This window comes from Palaemon carinicauda, chromosome 37 (genome assembly GCF_036898095.1).
Source record: "Palaemon carinicauda isolate YSFRI2023 chromosome 37, ASM3689809v2, whole genome shotgun sequence".
Lineage (NCBI taxonomy): Eukaryota > Metazoa > Arthropoda > Malacostraca > Decapoda > Palaemonidae > Palaemon > Palaemon carinicauda.
This window is the reverse complement of record NC_090761.1, coordinates 45,731,502-45,746,348: the sequence shown is the minus strand read 5'-3', so window position 1 is coordinate 45,746,348 and position 14,847 is coordinate 45,731,502. Positions and strand designations below refer to the sequence as shown.

Sequence of the window (14,847 nt, the reverse complement as noted above, 5' to 3'; positions counted from 1 at the left end):
AATATACATTAGATTCTCACAATAAAAAGAACAACAATGGGAATTTTTTTTTAAACTATCAAACAGAATGCAAAATTTTCTCAAATTCACATCAACTTCTCAACACTTAAATTAAAGTTTTTTTTTTTTTTCCAGCATGCGTGTTATGACGTCTCATCCCGTACCATTAACTTCTGTCTTAGAGCTGATAAATATTTCTTTAATTCTACAATGTCAATAATACTCAAATAGCGTCATTTTTCAAATCCCTAATTTAACCAATAAGTTATATGATTCGTAAATTTACCATAATTCAATACCTTCTGTTCGCGTCAATAACGTAAAAACAAATATCTGTCCATCGAGTTTTTTAATAACTTTCTATGAATCATTCATTTCTAAAATTTATACCTTTCTCCATCTTGAAACCGAATTACTGTCATCTAACTCTTTAAAAAAAAAAACCTAGCCACTATGAATATTTGAATATCTATCATTCAGAGGTAAGCCGTAAAAGAAGAAAAAAAAGAATCCAAAAATATCTTAATAAATTAATATTTTTAACCATTATCCATTTCAATTACTTAAAATTTCCTTCAATTTCAATGAAAAAAAAAATATTTTTCTTAAAATTTATGGTCTGGAAATTAACAAAAGTCATTTCAGAGAAGATATTTTATATAGCCTTTCATAAGATCTGCAGAGAGAGAGAGAGAGAGAGAGAGAGAGAGAGAGAGAGCAGTGTCAATTTGACCTTCGGCTTAATACATGAGAGAATATCATGAGACCCAAGGGAGCCTCCTGATTAACTTTCCAGTGGCCTCTCTCCTTGAGGGACGACACCCGCGGCATGGTCCTCATGTAAACAGAAAATTAAGAGGGAAAAAGTAACCTTGTTTAATGTTACATTTATAAGTTCACTTTAAAGATGTAGCAGAGAGAGAGAGAGAGAGAGAGAGAGAGAGAGAGAGAGAATTTTGAAAGTCTTACATACAAAATACAGATCCTATTTATGGTTCTTTTAAAATTTAGCTTCGAATCAGTGCCTACAAAAGAATTTCAAATTCATCCTCAATTAAATTCACGAGGAATAATATTTTCTAAAATCTCTCTCTCTCTCTCTCTCTCTCTCTCTCTCTCCTCTCTCTCTAGGTGCATCAAAGCAATTGCAGAAGATGAGACTCGCCAAGGTAGGTAATGGGCTCTTTGCTCTGCAGGGGCACCGCACGTGGCTGGAATGTCAAGAGAGAGAGAGAGAGAGAGACGAGAGAGGAGAGAGAGAGAGAGAGAGAGAGATTAACTATAACGTGGAAATGTACAAATTCATATTCTATTTTCAACAGGAATAAATTATTTCCCCTAATAATAATAATAATAATAATAATAATAATAATAATAATAACTACCTAACTAACTAACTTTATGTAATGCTGGTGAACTTTTCCTACGATTTATTTTATAGAATCTACCGGTAGTGAATGCAAACATAGAAAATATTACCACAGAAAATATGAACAACAGACACGAGGAAACGATGGGATAGTTAGCTTTATAACGATTCCCTTATGTCCAGTCTTAAATTTTCATACTTTATATATGAAATAAAATATATTACTGAAGGTTAAAAACGACTCGTACATTAGCGGGGGCTGAAAATAGAAAAAAAAAAAAAAGAGTCTGACGAGGAACACTAATAAAAAGGATGTTAAAGGTAGTAAACTGCACTGAAGGACACCACTGCAAATATAAAATATTGGAAAAGAATCAAAAGTAAGTGTAAACCAGAACGGCATATACTACACGTACGTACACACGCACCAACGTGGCGCAGGTGTGCGAGCACACACACAAATATATATATATATATATATATATACAATATATATATATATATATATACATACATATACATATATGTATATATATATAAATATATATTCTATATATATATATATATATATATGCGCAGGTATGTGTGCTTGTGAACGTGTAGAGAGAGAAGAGAGAGAGAGAGAGAGAGAGAGAGAGATAAATAAGCATCTCATCTGTCCATGCAATAGAAGGCTAAATCTCTAACAAAGCTAAATCTCCTTAACTTGGTCCCCCCTACGGCGAGGAAGTGGTCAGGCATCGGGGTCACCTTAATAAAATAAACTTAAACATGGTGTCAGCTCACTGCTACAACAGGTTCCTGCAAACTCTCATTTAGTACAGTTACTTGAATTTTACAATCTGGAAAATATTCATTAAACCGACCCCGGCAACCGGTAACCCGGTCTGTTTCACCCGGAATCGCTCTGGGTATCATACAGGTTCCGATTATCCCCGAGTAAAGAATGAATGAAGACCTTAGGAAAGAGATTTTTAAAAGAAAGAGCTTGGTTATAACCACCTTAATTGATATTGTACGTAAAAGTATGATCATGAAAGCATTTACGAGCCGTTTTTCTGCCCGCAATTCTCTGTGAACTGTTTATGCTCGCTGATATAGATTACGTGGATTTGCTATTTTCGTAACATTTTTCTCTCTCTTTTGAAAAATTTCTTATACCAAATCAGTTTTGTATTACGTTGTTGCATATATGTATGTAAATATATACACCAAAACACAAACACATACATATATATATATGCATATATATATGTACACACACCACACACACACACACACATATATATATATATATATATGTGTGTGTGAGTGTGTGTGTGTATGTGTGTGCATGTGCGTATGAGTGTTAGGCTGACAGTGAGCAACAACAATTAATTTGGGCTACTCAATATTTTATTTTACTTAACTACACCGTATCATGCTAATTTCATGCATAGATTAATATATGAGTATACACTGTACATGTTCAAATACTTATAATTTGTGCTGAGTAATAGATAGAATGTTTTACATTGACTAAAATAAAAAGTCATCATTACCTCCAAGAATTTAGTAGTAGGTTGGCCGGGGAACCAGCCACCCGTTGAGATACTACCGCTAGAGAGTTTTGGGGTCCTTTGACTGGCCAGACAGTACTACATTGGATCCTTCTTTCTGGTTACGGTTCACTTTCCCTTTACCTACACATATACCGAATAGTCTGGCATATTCTTTACAGATTCTCCTTTGTCTTCATACACCTGACAATACTGAATTACCTAACAATTCTTTTTCATCAGAGGGGTTAACTACCGCACTGTAATTGATCAGTGGCTACTTTCCTAGTGATAAGGGTAGGAGAGACTCTTTAGCTATGATAAACAGTTCTTTTAGGAGGACACTACAAAATCAAACCATTGTTCTCTAGTCTTGGGTAGTGCCATATCCTCTGTACCATGGTCTTCCAATGTCTTGGGTTAGTGATCTCTTACTTGAAGGTACACCTTGGGCACACTATTCTATCCAATTTCTCTTCCTCTTGTTTTCTTAAAGTTTTTGTAGTTTATATGGGATATATTTATCTTAGTGTTGTTACTGTTCTCAAAATATTTTATTTTTTCGTTGTTTCCTTTGCTCTTTGAGCTATTTTTCCTCTTGGGGTCTCTGGGCTTATAGCATCCTGCTTTTCTAACTAGGTTTATAGCTTAGCAAGTAATGATAATAATGATAATAATAAATAATAATAATAATAATAATAATAATAATAAAATATTTATAAAATAAATACGAAAACATCAATAAAAAAAGTATCCGAAAAATATAAAGACCCATTGGTTCTAATTATTATAAACAAACTGCACTCCAAGATCTAAATTCAATCACTGCTTTGAATGTGCATTCCCAGAAATTATTTTGAAAGTACGTTCTCCTATCACTATTTACTCTAGAACATTTGTTTAACCCATGTGGAAAACCAGTGACTGAAATACACATATAACATCACTACAGCAAGTATAGTAATAAAATTGCATTCAGGTCTACGAAAAAGGAAGGTACAGAGTCGTAACATAACTAAATACATACAACGATAATAGTTCATACTGGGAGCGTTGCCAAGCTTAAGTAATTTTTTAAGTCGTATGGGTCGAGATAGCCTATTAGAAACGTCCCAGCCCTGATGATTTGCTGAAGTGGGATTCGAGATCTGCTCAAGCTCGATAGTTTCTTGTAGTGTCTGCAACCTCACTATCCTTGTGAGGTTAGGATGTGGGGGGGGGGGAGAGCTTATATAGGGTTTAGGCGCAGATCAGGACATTGTCACTGTCTCTTGCCTCTGCCATTCATGAGTAATCTTTAAACCTTAAAGAATATCATTATAAAATTCATGGTTAATTAAGCATTGGAGTTAATTTGACGAGAAATAAAGTTTAAATTATGCATCGAACAAATGTTCGTTTCACCCTAAATATCAGTTTTAGATGTTCTTCCAAAAGAAGCAATAATTATAGCAGCTGTATATCACTAATATATTTAGTTGAATGCATAAAGAGTAGAGAATCTAGACGTAAACAAACATAAATACCGTTCAGAAAATAACACACCGTCGAGTATAAATATGCGTATATTTTTTATAACTACAGGAGTAGGTATCCAGGACAACTTACCTCAATCCACTTCAAATATCTTGTTTTCAATCCGTATATAAATAAGCTTTTTTTTTAAAACACAGCGTACTGTAAATCATAAAACGTTCTGCTAAATTTGGAAATTATTTCTAAATAATACAACAAATGGTTACCGTATTTTTTTTTTTCACAGGCAGATTTCTGAATAAAAAAAATTATTGAAACAAAAACAATTTCCATTCCAGGATCTCTCTCTCTCTCTCCTCTCTCTCTCTCTCTCTCTCTCTCTCTCTCTCTTCTCTCTCTCTCTCTCTCTCTCTCTCTGGATAAAATCCTAATCATAAAAAAAAAGATGACCGGATAAAATATCAGAGGCTGGAACGTGATTCCCAATAACTTCTACAGAGATTTCTCTCTCTAATAATCTAGGGAAATATTTTTACAAAAACGGTATCAACATTCACAACCAATATTATATATATATATATTTATATATATAATAACGCACACACACACACATATATATATATATATATATTATATATACGCACATGTAATATATACACTATACAAATACATATAATCATATATTCATTGAGGGCAATTGTTAATGGCGTTGTCCTTTGGCTAATCTAACGATTAAGATTCCTGTCAGAAACACGTTGACGCTACTATATTTATATATACAAAAAACACAACAACAATATACATATATATAATATATATATATAATATTATATTATATATTTATATATACAAAAAACACAAAAACGTAATATATATATATATATATATATATATATATATATATATATATATATATATATATATATATATATATACATTATATATGTAGAGAGAGAAAGAGAGAGAGAGAGAGAGAGAGAGAGAGAGAGAGAGAGAGAGAGAGAGATAAAGGCAACCAACCAAGGTATGACAGGTAAAATAAAAACAGAAAAAAAGAATTGGAGGTAGAGACCCAAAGCTGAAAGATATCACTTCATGTTAAGGCCAAACACTGAAGAAGAAATGCGAAAGAAATGTGGAACGTCCTTCATTTTTCTCTTTTGTTTCTCTCCATCACAGCGAAGAAGAAGAAGAAGAAGAAGAAGAAGAAGAAGAAGAAGAAGAAGAAGATAGAGAGGGGGGGGGGAGTAGGAATAGGGATATTTTACCCCAGCATAGAAATATCGAACGGCGGTGCAAAACTTAGGAAGAGCTGGTGAGAAATGAGGAAAGTTGAGACGTTGCAGCCCATAAGGAGGCTACGTGACATGCCTTCCTAGATTTTCGGCGTTTTTGCCGATGATGATGATGATGATGGGTAGAAAAGGGGAAAGGGAAAAAATATCATGGTTCAAAAGTGGAATCAATATACAAAGAATGTGGCTATCATAAATGGTAAAATAATATGAAAAAAGTATTATAGATGATATATGAACAAAAAAAAATATGTTGGAGGTTTATATCAAGATAAGAAGAAACAAAAAGCTGGCCAAATGAAAAAAAAAAAAAAAAAAACATTGTTTGGAAATGGCTACAGTAAAACAAAAACAAAAAAAGATATCAAATAACTGCAAAAGCATGCCGGCCAGATGTTCTGTACGAAATAAAAACAACAAGAAAAGCCAGGTCCAAAGCGACAAGACAAAACCGCCACAACCGAAAAATAAATGACCACCATTCCTAGAATCTCTTCCCCAGGTGCTTCACCTTGGCCCTCCAAGGACGAAACCAGGCGTGTTATCAGGAGACAACGAGGCACAATGACAATGATTAATATGCAAACGCGTCTAGTCTTGTGGCTTGTATGCAGCCATATCTAAAAGACAAAAATAGAGAAGAATGGTTGGGGGGTGAATTAGCGTATGGGCAACGCACGATAACAAAAACTGATTGACTGATTCAACACGAGACGCAATTATCAGGGTCATGAGAGCAGTAAGGAGAACTTAGTTCAGAAAATCCTACATTAGTGAAATTGGAAAACATCCCATTTGATGCACGTACACAGATTATACAGTTGTTATCCCTCTTCCTCTTTACGAAGTTCTGTAATATAAAAGCAGATTGAATTTCACGAATAATGAAGCAACTCATGTGACAAACAAAATCTAGGTATTCATATTAGGTACCAGCTAAAAGGCTTGTAATATAAAGGATAAGAATGACGAGTTTTTTTCTTTTTTCTAGATATAAACTTAATAAACAACTGGGACTTAATGGCGTTTAGCTTTAAAACAGGATAGTTTCGATCAATAGTGGTATCATGTAACAATAATTGATCTTTTTTTCATAAGATAAAATTCTTCTTCACATACTTGCGCTATATCAATTTACAATTTCAATCACCATACAGCAAAATATTATCTTTTCACTGAACCATTTAGTCAATCAAATGCTACTACGAGTGAGAGGGGATTTATAAAGTCTAAACATAATTATAAATTTGCAGTAGTTGAATATTTCGCTTCACTGGTTTTTTTATTGTAAGGCCACTAGTACTGTAATATCATAATTGAATTAAATGTAATTTCGAATATTGGGACCAAAACTTGAATATATGAATATACCTTCTACATTTGAATTTGTATAAATCTCAAGTAAAGAAATAACAAACAAAAAACCAAATGAAAATTAAAAACATCACGACTATCAACATTGATATTTGGATGTCACATCATCATGAATTAATCACACAAAATCACACACCAGGTAACGGGAGGACAGTTGATTTTCTGTGTATGGAAATCCTATTTTTCTCCTAGAGTAAAGATTTATCATTGAGTTCGGATTGTATCCTACATCACAATAAATTATATATAAACCGCCAATACTTCTATTTGTTATGAATAAAACTAGAAAAAAAAGGCATTAGATCAAATAACTGGCAAGTCAAAACTTCATACTCAAGAGCAAAGTTCAGTCAATTCACTTCAATTCAGATATCTATAAAAATTTGCAATATGTTTGTAAATAATATTCAGTAATTTTGAACAACAATGCCATTAAATATCGGCCATTCTAGAACATCCTGGCATCTAAATATAGGCCGAAAATATCCTAACGATTGTGTAGATATATCCACGTCTTAATAACTTTAATCAACTATAGCAAATTTAATCAGATAACCTATAAGTTCTGCTAATGTGAATATCACTTGAGACTAAAATATCCTAAGGGGTAAAAAAAAATTACATTATTTTTACCATACTCAGGAAACAAGCAACAAGACCTTAAAAGGTAAATGAACGAGTCTGAAGTACATAATAAGTTTATCTAAATTAGATAAGCTATCCCATTATTCTTAAAACCTCATGCAAATTTATTCGAAATCTAATGATACTGTCTTGATTTCTATGCAACGCAATGCTGCAAAAAGGCTTAAAATTTGATTTATACAGGAAAGGGGAGTTTAAATATTTGGATCCAGAGAAAATTATCATTATTGCAACTGGAAAGAAGGGATGGCTATTACATAAATCAAGTAACAAAGAGGAACAAAATTATTAACAAAGCCATCAAGGTCTGAAGATAAATAGCGATAGCTAATTCATGAATTCAGAGGCAGTATGAGGTAAAATATCGGACGAGGGTCATATTGTAGATTAAGAATTGATTCAGTTCATCTATGAACTCTTCAAAATAAGAATTGAAAAAGAACATATCGTAATGTGAGTTCACCAACTTTACGAAGGGAAAAATCTGAAATAAAAGTTAGGTCATACTGACTGATTTCGGAAGCTTTCTTCTATTTAGTTATTTTGAAAAACAAAAGTAATATGAAATCAGTATTCTAGATTTAGCATACATTAAACAGGTATATATAATGTAAAAAAGAGAGATTAAATTGTAAAACCTCATAAAAACGATCATATTACCATAAAAATTTACCTATTCCAATTGCAAAATCGTAACAAAACAGGTTGAAGATGAAGAAAAAGTCATGATAAATTACTAAATATAAATACTATATACACATTAGACTTCAAATTTATTCTTTTCTTAAATCTGAAATTGCATAAACATAAACCATGAAGAACAACCTTCAATGTAATAAAGATAAAACAAACACAGACAGCAAAACTAAGATCCACTCCTGCCACCTTTGAATCAAGCTGATCCGAGTCATGAGACGTTTCTATTCTTCTACCAACAAATTACAAATTACGGTGGAACTCCAGATAAAAAAGTAAAGTCATTTCAAGAACAAGTTCTGGTACTTCTACTTGAGTTAGAACTGATGTAAATGATGATATTAAATGATAAGACTGTTACAACCCAATTCATCGAAAAAAAGTTCCCAATGAAGACTAGATTTAAAACATCCGATGAAAGTTATATTTCCATAATTTAGTGTTAACTGAATATCCAACGGCATTATGGAATGATTAATTTCTGATTATGTGAAGAAGGCGTCGTTTTATTAAATAGAGTAACAAGAATAATTAATATAAGCTAACAGTTAATTTTGTGGTGGTACTAACAGCGGTCGCGGAATTTGTTAATTTCCTAATGGTAACATATGTTTTGAAGCCTAAATATTGAGCAAGATGTTTAACAAGTATTAATAGTAGTTGTGTAAGTAGTGGTGAGTATTGATAGTAATTGCATAAGCAGTAGCAAGTATTGAAAGTACTAGCAAATGTCATAGTGATAATGGCGGTAGTAGAAATTTTAGCAGATGAAAATAACCACCCATGAACTTCCCTAAAACTGCAGAAAGGCCGAAAAAAAAAAACTCAAAATAAAACGCGTTAAAAAGCAAAATAAAAATAATGCTCACCGTGCATTAGCAGCAGCCTGGCTCGCCAGATCTTCGCTACCGGATTTCCTGTAAAAAGGAAGAGAATCTATATATATATAAACAATTAAAGCACAAAACCACATTTTAAAGAAAGCTTTGGATCTTCCTAAAGTGCAGTCCTAAAGCATATGGATAAAAAATAAAATAACAGCAACGGAATATAAGTAGTGCAGAAGCTTAAAAAATAAGACAAACGCAAGAAATGTTGCTTGCGGGTAACTGTCGCCCAAATGGCTACATTGCATGCAGATATATATGCCACTCGGACGGATGAAAGCACGCATTTACCTAAGAGTACACTGCACTTACTGTGTGTGCGCGTCGTCATCAGAAGACAAAGTAAGATATAAATCTTCGAAAAAGTAGCAGAGAAGAATCAATCCAGCTACCGTTAAATATTTCATCATTTTATACAGTATGTGAGATTGAGAGGAAGAGAAAAAAAAAAGTTTTGTAAAGTAACAAAGTCTTAAACAATAATAATAACTTTCAATGAGTTCATTACTTCTTTGATACATCGAAAAACAAATTGTCATACAGCCTAAGATTATCTTCATAAAACCAACTAAAAATTAAAATTTAAAACTAGTGAACGTTCAAAACCATTTTCCTTGGAGGTCACCCTTGGATATACAAATCTTGTTGATACCAATGCATTTATTCATATGCGAGTTCAAAGGCTATAATTTTCATACTTTTTAGGTTGATGGGAAAAGTTTACCACATATTTGATACTGTAAAGATCCCTTCACTTCTTAGATTTGGAATATTCTCCCTATTCTGGGGCCGATGACCTTTGCTTTTGTAATACTTGCTAGATATCAACTAATAAGAAAACAAATTAAACTACGAATCAGTCAATTACTCATAGGGTTCGTTCTCCTGACACTTAAAAAAAAAAAAAAATCCTCGGAAGGTGGGGTGGGGGGTGGGGGTGGGGGGTTCCTAACACTTCCACCATTGTTTGATATCAACGTTTACCTCCCGTTTTCTTTTTCGTATTACAGTCAGTCAGTGCTAAATGACATTCGTCTTTCTGTCCCTATGAAAAAGCTTAAACGATCTCCGATGACTGTCGACCTCACGAGTCTCAAAATTCGGGAAAAGTCGGCATCGAGAAAGGCGAAAAGGGGTCGTTAAGAAGTTCCAATTTTTCAAATTACAGGTTGCTTTGACGACAATAATTGTGACGGGAAAAGGAATACACAGCTTTGATAAATAGCTTGTTCTTTGCAAACACACCGGTAGAGTCCAAAGATGGATGGGATCTTCGTTTTCTGTACGTCTCTAGACCGGCAACATAATATGACAAACAGGACCGACGTGACATCCAATTTTATAATGATATTTGGACTCCTTCATGGTGGTTGCCCTCCGAACAAAAGAGAGAGAGAGAGAGAGAGAGAGAGAGAGAGAGAGAGAGAGAGAGAGAGAGAGAGAGAGAGAGAGAGAGAGAGAGAGAGAGAGAGATAGCTTTTGCCAATATCGCGTTTAAGGAATCTGTCATAATTACATCAATGTGACGATTTGTAATAAATAGAAGGGACATGGCGACGGAGGAAAAAAAACCTTTTAGTTCAATTTAGCTCAATTAGGAAGATGAAAAAAAAAGGCAGAAAACAGAACGAACAAAATTTTGCCGTACAGTTAAGACAAATTGTTTTCATCCTTTGTTGATGAGCTTCGGGCTATTTTGAACTTCACCTGGATATAAATTATGGGCTAAATGATAATTGGAAGATGATATCGGATAACATCACTTCGTTCAAAGCGTCGAAAGAGGACAGGGTAAAGTAGCATTGCGGTGACATTTGCTATACGAACCCAATGGACTTCCACCCATTAACCCCACTCCCACATATTTTCTCATACATCAAAACATATTTTCCAAACCCATTTTTCACTTGTTTTCCCTCTTCGTTTTAATCAACTCCGCCAGGGAGTTTTCGTTTGTGGTTCAGCTTTTGGTCTCGCTTTCTTTCCGCTACTAAGACAACCAAGAAGGCTTTAGGGATTTTTAAAAGTAAATGCCATGGGCAGTTGATTAGATTTTATAAACAAGTTTGCGCATATTGCCATTGCTGCATAATTGAACAAAATGGCAGCTTCCTGTCGTTTGAATTGCTTTTTGGAAAGTGGGTCATTCGGCCCAGCGTCAGTGCTTTAGTAAGGCCATTTAAAGTTCAATTGCGAGAAAACTCTGCAGTAATTCCATAAAGTAAAATTCAAGAGAATGGAGAGCAAGATGGAAGAAAGAAGGCTTATAGAATCCTGTTTTTTCCAACTAGGGTTGTAGCTTAGCAAATATTAATAATAATAATAATAATAATAATAATAATAATAATAATAATAATAATAATAATAATAATAATAATAATAATAAGAGGTAAAATAGAGGAACAAATAATGACTGCCTATAAGCTCTGGGCGTAATCGTGCCGATGGCACTAGATCCCTACTGAGTACTGCTTTTCGAGAAATAACATTTAAACAAATCACAGTATTTAGGCTAATTGTTTTGGCAATATTTAACAATCACAGACTGCACTCTTTAATGCTCGAGGGTACACTAGGGCATGCTGTTCTATCTTATTTCTTTTCTTATTTTCTTTTTCTACGTTTTTAACGTTTGTATGTGAAGGTTCTAACTTAATGTTGCTACTTTTCTTTAAAATATTCTATTTAATTGTTTATTCTTCTCTTGTAGTTTATTCATTTCCTTGTTTCCTTTCTTCACTGAGCTATTCTTCCCTGTTGGATTCCTTGGGCTTATAGCATCGTGCTTTTCCAACTAGGGTTATATCCTAACTTGTAATAATAATAATAATAATAATAATAATAATAATAATAATAATAATAATAATAATATTGTTATTATTCCGGCTTGTTTGCCTGTCTCATTATAATATATACGGGCGTAAAGACGTTCAGGGAAGTTATTATAAACAACTTTTACAGTACAAGTGACTCCAACGCCTAGTAAAATATTTCCTTTGAAGATTCTATTTTCCCAAAGGAAGATTAGGAACATTCCTACGATCCGAGGATCAATCGTTTTTTTTTTTCTTTTTTTAAACATCGACCACATAAGTTTTCCAACCTCTATACATTCCTATATCTTAATTCAAGCATAAGTGTTTAAAGGCACTGCCATGCCACATCTTTATCTTTTCCTATAAACAATGCATACATACTTTCAATCCTTACCATACCAGTAAAATTAAGCCTATTCTTCATAGACCTGGAATTTTCAAGTTGAAAGCAAGGGACCTTGCAGTGTTAGGAAAATATACATAGAAAACATCATATAAAGGGAATTGTTTCACACCAGTAGGGTGAGGATTGCTTTATGAAGGCTCTTCCGTTTTAACGCCATACTTTTTTTTTTTTTTTTTTTTTTTGGGGGGGGGGCAGCTATAAGCCCTTACGCCCGGTCTTTTTTTCACTTCCCCCTTCTCTCCACCTTTGCTAAGACCCAGAATGGTTGACTAACATCTAGATGCTTATTTCATCGCTGAGGTCAACTAGAGAGAGAGAGAGAGAGAGACTACTATAAGAGGAAAATTTGCTGGTATAGACTGGTATAAAAAAACCATAAACAAATTCGTGGGGAGAAACCATGCCTGAGGCCTTTGTCCTGCAGTGGACTAGCAACGGGTGGTGATGATGATGATGATACACAAACAAACACACACACGTGTGTGTATATATATATATATATATATATATATATATATATATATATATATATATATATTGGGTATCTTAGGACTATAATTAGAAATGATTGCAAATTTACAATGCATATTAATTTGGTTATAAAAAAAATAATTATAAAATCAACGCATATTCGCAGCGAAAGAGAAAGTTTTCATTAATCATTTAAAGAAAGGCAGAAAAAATATACCTACCAACCGATTGAAAAGGACAAATGAAGAGAAAGTTAATGAAATTATTAACATTCTCTCCGTGCTTTGTGTACAACATAATTATAAGCACTAAATAAACTTAGAATAAGGAACGCATCGCAGAATCGTGCGTGCAATGAAGACAACACATTCGAGATTTATGCAAAAGCAACATACAATGTTTAATGCCCAATTATCAAACCAATAGGATAATGAGGAGGAAAAAGACTGGAAGTAGGATGAGTTAAATCAATTAAATTTTCCTCCACCGAAAATTATATTTTGATAAAATATATTAGTCATAATTAATTACTTATGCATCAAACAGAGCATTCCTTGAGCAAATAAACAAATAAAATCCCCTCGGTAAAAAAGATAAAAGAGAAACGCAGGTAGGTTTTCCGACGAACAGCACACAACGACCACATACCAATGGAGTCATCAAGATAAGACATACACACAAACATTCAAGCATTTCTATGCAAAGGACAAAAAGCGTATGTCCTGGCACCTCTCGAAATGCTGAAAGCATTCGATCATGTTTACAATGTGCTGAATGGCGCACTGGCATGCTGTCATTTCGATGCTTGTTTGACTGACAGACTGACTGTCCATTCTAATATCAAAACAATCGTTGAAATTCTCTATCTCACGGCCGTGATGAATATCAATTCTTCCTAAAAGTGATCCATTTGGTTTCATAAAAAAGAAAAACCGTCACGCATACGAATGAATGTACATGCTATAAAGCAAATACTTTGAAAACTTTCCTTTATTCTCTTATATATAAAATAAAAATACAATATTTACTCAAAAAGTAAATCAGTTACTAACTGGTAAGGGTAAAAAATTTTATAACGCTGGGAGACGATTAGGCAAAAAATATCCTAGAAAGGGAATCATGGTTAAGGAAAAAACAAGATAAGAGGAATCTTATATAACGTAACAACCTACGCTTAAAATCCACAACCCTGCAATTCTAAGCTCAAAGATACCTTGCAATCATAATCCTTTTGAAGGTTTGGTGGTCTCGTGCTCGTTCATATTGCCATATGTGAGGAGAGTAGTAATTAAATGCAAGCCGACATGCTGCAGGGGAAGTACCAATTCCAATTCTCTAATTCAAGAGCCCTTACAGCATGTCAAGACTACTCACCCGAAAAGTTTAAGAGAGAGAGAGAGAGAGAGAGAGAGAGAGAGAGAGAGAGAGAGAGAGAGAGAGAGAGAGAGAGAGAGAGATATTAGGGGCGCCTCAATTCCATCAAGGACTCAATTCTATCAAGGACAATTAGGATTCAATATAATATTTTAAAGTGTTTTACGATAAATAATTGTCTATGCCTCCAAGGTGCGCATTATTAGATAGTTTAAGTCAGTTGTCATTCCTAGGTAATTTCAAAATAGCAACAAGCCACTCTCATTGTTTTATATGAAGAATTGTTCTCTTTCAACTGATTCAATATTTGAAATCTGAACAGAAAAATAAACTTACATTTAAGGAAGAAAATCTGCATAATTTCATAGAAATGTGATTCAAAAGGCTTATCAAAGGATGAGAGACAAAATAAAAACTTACACTTTCAAGGTTAGAAGAATCTCAAACGGAGGGGCAGAGTTGGAAGAGAGTAGATGGAAGAGAAAGAAAAGAAAATGTAG

At 33.6% G+C, this 14,847-nt stretch overlaps 1 long non-coding RNA gene across 1 annotated transcript in view; it reads right to left on the bottom strand.

The window, feature by feature from the left end:
- LOC137629079 (uncharacterized) overlaps positions 1-14,847 on the bottom strand; it is an 859,983-nt gene that overhangs the window by 427,514 nt on the left and 417,622 nt on the right. The window contains exon 2 of the long non-coding RNA XR_011041440.1: positions 9,263-9,310. This is a non-coding gene — a long non-coding RNA (uncharacterized lncRNA). The remainder of the gene's footprint in view (positions 1-9,262; positions 9,311-14,847) is intronic.